Source organism: Morone saxatilis, unplaced genomic scaffold, assembly GCF_004916995.1.
Source record: "Morone saxatilis isolate NCDOM2014 unplaced genomic scaffold, NCSU_SB_2.0 Contig7, whole genome shotgun sequence".
Lineage (NCBI taxonomy): Eukaryota > Metazoa > Chordata > Actinopteri > Moronidae > Morone > Morone saxatilis.
This window is the reverse complement of record NW_023340246.1, coordinates 18,925,997-18,933,619: the sequence shown is the minus strand read 5'-3', so window position 1 is coordinate 18,933,619 and position 7,623 is coordinate 18,925,997. Positions and strand designations below refer to the sequence as shown.

The 7,623-nt window shown below is 40.5% G+C and overlaps 1 protein-coding gene across 1 annotated transcript in view; it reads left to right on the top strand.

Moving 5' to 3' along the window:
- Positions 1-7,623, top strand: part of hivep2a (HIVEP zinc finger 2a) — a gene marked incomplete at its 5' end in the record, with an annotated part of 92,967 nt that overhangs the window by 43,573 nt on the left and 41,771 nt on the right. Inside the window, 1 exon segment of the mRNA XM_035678140.1 lies at positions 1,497-1,566.

The following is a 7,623-nucleotide window of genomic DNA, read 5'->3' as shown; positions in this document are numbered from 1 at the left end:
ACAGGTTTTTCTTGTACGTTGATTGTGTGGTCTGACTATGAATGAGTCATGTCCTCAGACAAGATTAATATCTGACGGCTCATAACACCTTGGAAGGAAGTCTGGGATGCATTTAAACCAGATGTCAAACAAACATGTATGAAATGTCAAGTGTAAATGGGGCCTTGATGATAAGTTTAATAATCAAATCATCTTATGACAAATTGTAAGTACCTGTGTGTTTACTCTAGCATAAAATGTAATGACAGAGTGTAGTAGTGTATGCAAATGTTTTTCACTCACGTCTCTTATATGAACAACATCGTTTTTTTCTTCTGACACTGAGTGACAGTCGGACTTTGTCACAGAGGGAACAGCATTACTAGCCCAAGGCCTGTGTCACTGTGTGTGTGTGTGTGTGCCTTTGCGTAGGGAGAGGCAAGCAGGGGGGGAAGGTTCACCTCAGCTTTGAAGCAGTCTCAGGTATCTATGTGCCAGGCAGGTAGACAGGCCGCCCTCAGCCTATAGTCCATGGTACCCTCTGTGTGTGTGTGTGTGTGTGTGTGTGTGTGTATGTGTGTGTTTCTGAATGTGTGTGTGTGTTAGTAGTAAAAAGGGAGGGAGGGGTTCCTGCTTCACACCTCCGGTGACCACTTCCTTCGCCGCATCCTGTTTATTTCCTGTTGCGATAGTGACCTGACTCCCTCAGAAATGCACGCACACACGCGCACCCACACACACACAGAATACCCTAAATCCACAAATATGCATACACAAGATAAAACCGCTTTAATATACACAATATTAAGACTTAGACAAACACACACACTGACATACCACTCACAAGCTACACATACCAACACACAAACATGTTTAACCTTTTTACATAAGCCTTTCTAATATTTTATGTATCTGCTTTTCTTTGAAGCTACATGATGTTTATGCAAATAAAATATATATATGTATATATACACATATATACTAGTAAAATATTTTCCCAAAGTTCAAATATATGTCGCTAACTGTGCTTGTTTTTGCCAATGGCCAGTTCAGATTGTTATTATAAGTGTCTGACAATGTTACTGAGATCTCGAAGCCACCAGACTCTATTGAAAAAAACAGTAATTTTACGTCGCAGGACACGGCAGTTGCTGGTCTACCGCTGCCTCGATTGGTGTTTTAAAGGGTTAGTTCAGATATCAACTAACGTGTTAAAACACCAAAGTCACACAATAGCGCAAACAAACTAACCAATTGAGGCAGCGGTAGACCAGAAACTCCAGTGTTCTGAGAGATAAAATTACTGTTTTTCAATGGAGTCTGGTGGCTTTGAACAGAGCTCTGTAACAGCTGTTTCTAGTTAAACAGAAAGGATCTTACTCTTTAACAAAAAGGACTATCTCTGTAGGGATCCTTTCCATAATGTTGTCAGACACTAGTTCATAAGTTTGTATTGTCAGTGAGGTTAAAGTTATGAAAACACACTCATGGTCATTCTCCTATGTGTTTCCTTACAGGATGGCCCCATGAGGACGCTTTCTGTCGGGACTCCCATTGAAACTAAATTGAGCATGTGCAGACCAACAGGTGAGCCCAACAAGCAAACTACACTTAACAGACTGAAGATACTTTTTCTAGCTGAAATGACTCCTCAGAGGTTTTTACAGGACAGCGGACAGCGCATGGTTTGTGTAACATGGATGTGTGTGTGATGAAGTGTGTGAGGTTCATAAACACCAGAGAGAAACAGAGCGGTGTGTTTGGGCCAAGAATGTTCCTAAAAAGCTAACTTTCCATCCACTTATCAAAGTCTTTATACGCATAATCTGAGTACATCTAAAGTTCACATGTTCAGGGTGATTCAGGGTTGTATTCTTGGTCTCCATTCAGCTTTGGAGGTATTTATACTCAGTACATTTAATATTTATTTGTTGCATTTCAAAATGTCATAAATCCACTTTAGAGAGATGTTCCTTGATGAAAATAATTATAGGTATTGCAAAAACAGATAGAAAAACAAAACAACCTCACTGTAAACATCTGTATACAGTGAGGTCAGAGGCACATTGCAGGCTTTTGTTGTTTTTGGCATGTTGGTTTTTTAAATTAAACAACTATAAGCTTACAGTGCTGATTTCCAGCTTTAATTCGAGGGCGTTTATATACAGGTGAACAGTGTCGAAACGACTGCCCTTCTTATTCATATTCTTCCAGTAGCAGGGGACAGAAAGTAAGTTAAGACTAACGTCAAAGTAAAAGTCATCATCTGGTGAAAGGTGAATGTTTCAGTTTGACCACTAGCTTTTTACAGAGCTTTCAACCACATCCTTGGGTGCCTGTCCTGGCCAGTCGAGAATATAAAAACTCCTGAGGTGCCATGTTGTAATACACTGGGCTTTGAGTCCTTAACTGCTTTTTTAATATGGATGTAAAAACCCTCAAATTACAACTGAGATTCAGCACTTACGGTACACACTGTACCTTATACAGTAGACACTGTTTCATTTCATATCCAGAGTACGAATCAAATACAATGGAGAGTGTCCCAATACTTTCTGATTGCACAGTAAGAAAAAGTCTTCACAAAGCAAACTACAAGCAAAGGATTTTCTCAGTTGACCAGTTAAGATCTAATTCCAGCCTTTACGATAAATCCAGCCCTCAGTTTTTTAGACTGTATGACTGTGGTACAGCCCAGCATGTTGCTGAAGTGGTTAAGCTGGACGGAGCACTGCTTCTTGCTGAGCTCTGTTTAATCAGTGTCTTTGCTGTATCTAATGTTTTACAAAAAAAAAAAAAATTTGCAGTGTGTTGCTGAACTGTCCAACTGATTTGAGAAGTTTCTGAACTGTTTTATTTTTTTTTACATGTATTGTAAAACTAGCTATCCCAGTTTATATACTGGTTTCTCTTGTATTTCTGGCATTTCTCTTTACAGTACTGGTGATAGTCGTGCCAGTGATGGACGTTTGAATTTAACTGAGTAGAGGGAGAGGACTGGTATACATAGTTTACTGTAAAACTAGTTATCCCAGTTTATATACATTATTAGACTTGGTTACAGCCATTTGCTGTTCTGGTTTCACTAAAGTTTTCAGTATTTTCCTTATTGTTAAGTATTGTCAGTTTGACTGGTTTCTTTGCTGTTTCCTGAGGCAAATTGCTGCATCCATGATCCAGTCAAAAAAATAACAGAGAATTCCTCAAATCTAAATAGTTACAACAGCAGGAGAGGACAGAATTTCAATGTGACCACAACCAGAAATGGAACTAGAAGTCAACTTTAAAACACACACACACACACACACACATACATTCCAGGGAGCTAAATTACCATCAGTCAAAGTAGCTGAGATGATTTTGGTTTGACACAGACATTGTGGTTGGTGCACCAAAAAAGTATGTTGGAAAGCTGTAAAAGAATATGTTACCTGCCCTAACACGCTTACACTAACACAGACACACACACACTGTAATATAAACATTACCCAGGGACTACAAAGGTATTACTAGTGCGTTGTGCCAAAAGACAGAAAGATATCATGAAAAAAAAAACAGTACATCAGAAAAATGTTGCAATGAGGAGATGTGTTTCAAGCTCTCGGGGGAAGTCAGAGTGAGGCTGTGATGATGGCTTAGTGCTTCATGATCACACACACACACACACACAAAAATCACTGGCTTTCAGCAGCCTGCTGTGTGCCAAGGTTATGAAATAATTTGCGTGCACGCGCCTTTCAACACAATTCTTTGCTTCTTTGCCTCCATTCAAGCCGAGACACGACTCGGGAAAGATAAAAATAGAACCTCACTGACCTCTTCTTTCTGTCTTTCTCTCCCCCTCTCTCACTTTCATTGCCATCTTTACTCTCTCACCAACACCCCCCCTCCTCTATGTCCCTAGTCTGATATTGATGCAGCTGTCTTGCTCCAGTTGGGTAATGCTCATGCTCTAACACAGGCAGAGGGGTGTTCGGGGTCGAGGCTTCGAGGATTTCTATTTTCCCCGATGGGAAATGTGGCTTTCATCAACATAATACATTCTCACAATAAACTAAATATACAGAAACATAAGATCCAATCAAACAATAGTCCGAATGGGTCAATGATTCAACAGAAAAATGTGGTGCGAGAGTTTGTTTGGTGAAGTTTTGTTGCTAATTTGCGGTCGAGAGCGCAGAATAAACGTGGATGTCAAACTGTTTGAACTGGCTCAAATTACGGGTCACCACAGTATTTGGATAGAGCTAAACAGCAGAATAATTCAGGGGTAAATGCACCCACGTTCGGTTTATTGACAGCGAGTGAGGATACAGTTGCCCCTGACAACTTCCAGAGGCACTAAGAGAGGCATTCGGCTGCGCTGATATCATCACAAGCATAAATCCAGTTTGTTTTTGCGGCCCCATGCACGGCAACGGCATAAATGGAAATACATGTTCGCATGCGGACAGAACGAGGAAATGCACGCAAAGCAAACAGGTGGCAAACAGCTGGGATAGTAACTTTAAACTAGCAGTGAGTATTGAAAATATTAAGTCATAAAAAACAGCAGATTGTTGTGGACGGAGAACAAGCGAGCGTCTGCTGTCAATTAAGGTCTGAGCAAACTTGTTAGCAATGACAACAACTGTATAAAACTACTCTCCTTTCAGCTGTACATGCTGTTCGGAGAGTAAGGAAAACAACACATGTATCCTGCTTTCTCGAAAGCCCAAGTCTTTTTTAGAAAGAGTAAATATGAGCAGGTTAAGTGCCAATTTGAGAGACAGGGCATTATAATTTCAACATGGGCACAGGAGATTTGTGTCAGTGCCAGGTTCAAATATAAACAGTTAGATCATGTCTAGAAATCCTGTATTGCATTAATGCAATCTGGTGCAGTTCTACCATTGACACATGAATAGAGGAACATCATGAATCCAAACAGGCCACAAGGAGTCTCTGAGTGATGTGATAAAATATGTGAGTCATGCTGTATGTCAGGAGACAGTGCTTTCCAAAACCATCATCAGAACACTGAATTAATTAATAGCTTTTGGAAAATGGTGCTCAGCCCTCCAGTAAATAAGGAGCATTGGAGCTATCCTGCAGGCTTGTGATGCACGCGGACAAGTGTGGGATGCTTTAATTTGACTATTTCTCACTGTATCACCTCACTGAATCAGCCTGTAACCTTCAACATTTTGCTGAGTGTGCAGTAGCAAGGAATGAATTCTGGGCGAAGGTCAGTAGTTTAGAGCGACCTTGTTACTCGATTAACCTCTATCAGTATACAATAACAAAGTATTGGAATGGTGCTTACACACACACACACACACATACAGACTAAATATGTTAAGTGAAACTGTGTATCACTTCATACTAAAGCGTCTGATTTACAGAAAAGCAGGCGTTACAGCAACCCAGAGTTGGCCAATCAGAGATGACGTAATTGACCAACTTCCTTCTTCTGTGGAAAGGATAAGGGGGTTTTCTTACAGAGAATCCCACAGTTTGCAAGACATCGGTGCTTTTAATAACACAAATTGTGTTGGTGTTGAGGACCTTGAGTTCTTCAGGGGGCACCATTAAGAAACATTTTAGGTCAGAACTCTCTCAAAACATTTAGAACGAGGAACCCAAAAACTCCTGAACGTTCCATTGTCGAGCTATTTTACTGATTCATTACTTGAAATAATTATCCATTATTTCACAAGAACCCATGCCAGTAAGTTCATATAATTAGAAATACAACCTTCAGTTCCTGTGGATCATCTTATGACCAACTGGTAACCTGTGCAGTATTTTGATTTACCTCCCACTATTGCACACTGGTTCAAAGATTGAGAAAATGAAGAATCGTGCTACAGGGTCACGACCGTATTGAGAGCCTTAACTCTAGAGGTCTGCATGGTTTCCACATCAGCATGTAATAATAATAGCTTAATACCACTAATATCACTTTAGCATGGGGTTTGCACAACAGCAGAAAATTAAGTTTTTGAGCATACGTTTCACATTTTCCATTAGGTAATGGGTAAATCTGTAAGCGCAGAAGGTATTTATTCTCGTTGTCCTGCACAGCATGCGAAAATATGAGTGTGTGCTCTTACATTTCAATCTTCGGGAGGACTAATTTCAGTAAAACCTGTAGGGTTCGGATATTTTTTTCTGGTCGGCACCTTATCAAAAGACTGGTGGAAGGTTAAGACTTGGTTGTAGGGTTAAGTTTTAACTTAGGGTAAGGGTAAAGGTCGAGGTTAGGTATGTAGTTGTGATGTTTAAGGTTAGGTATGTCAATGAGGGTCTTCACAAGTATAGAAGTACAAATGTGAAAGACTATATGCAGCTGTGAAACCTTTCTTTTTGTTCTACGTTGCCCAGATTGTAAGGTGTTATTTTGAAACCTGAAACAAGGAGAGAGCTTTAAAAATTAAGTACCTTTAGTTTTATTTATTTTTTTGTTTCTGTTTGCATTTGTCTCTTTGTTTCATTTCTCTCTTTCCTCTCCCTCTACTCAGTTAAATTCAAACATCCATCATTGGCACGACTGTCACTGCTGTGTTGCCAAAGCAATAAAATACATAACAATCTGGAACTCGTGTGTGTGTGTTGGGTGTGTGTGTGTGTGTTGATGTATTTCCCATCAGCCCTGGTCATCTTTACCCAACCCTTTCCCAGAATCCACCACTGACTCACTTGATACAAAGTGCAAGTCAGCTGTTTGACTTAAAAACTTGAAGAAGCCATGAAGACAAAAGAAAACAAATTATTTTCAAATGAAAATGACGTACTGTAGTGTACGGTCACAGCTGGCCACACCTGTCCAGGTATGTGCAAACTGCAAAACTGGATAGACCGGTTTCTTAACTGTTTTTGTACGTACATTTGTTTGGAATTGAAGAGGCTAAGAGAAGCAGCTAATGGGGAAAAAACATCCCCTTAACGGTTTAGTGAATCTCCTGCCACATGTAAGGGGTTTGCGGAGGGCTGAAAAAGAGCTCCTCATCAGAGTTAACAAACTAAAACGATGTGATGACGTACAAAAGGGCTTGATGGCACCTGTCATAGGAAGCAGCTGGCAGTATCCCCGACCATTGTGATTAGTGGTTGTTGGTTGGTTCTTTCAATATGTTTACAGAGGAACCACATCAGTTGCACGTATGGAAAAACCCAAATGATTACCATCCATCTACCATATGGACCGCTCCACATGTGATGATACTGTCGATCAGATGGTTCTGGTACATTTTCAGCCATTTATGATGACCTGTTTTGTGATGACGTGATGAGATGTGATTTAGGGTGTGAGGCAGAATCACAGGGGAGGATTTTTGTGGTTATTGTTGACACACCTTTAGACATATCTTGAGGAGTCTTTGACCGGTTTGGATCATAACCTAGATGTGATGTTGCATGGAACAAAGAGAAACCTGGATATTCAGCTCCCTGCATACATGATTCTAATATTATCCAGGGCTCATGGTTTAAAGTTCAGGGGTCTGGGGTGGCTATGGCAGCTGTCGTCCGCTAATCACAAGGTTGGGAGTTCAATCTACAGCGCCTTGGGCCTTGGGCAAGACATTGAACCTCAGATTGCACCCAATTGTTAGACATGCAGCATAGCTTGCTTCCATCAGTGTGCAAGTGTGTGTGTGTGTG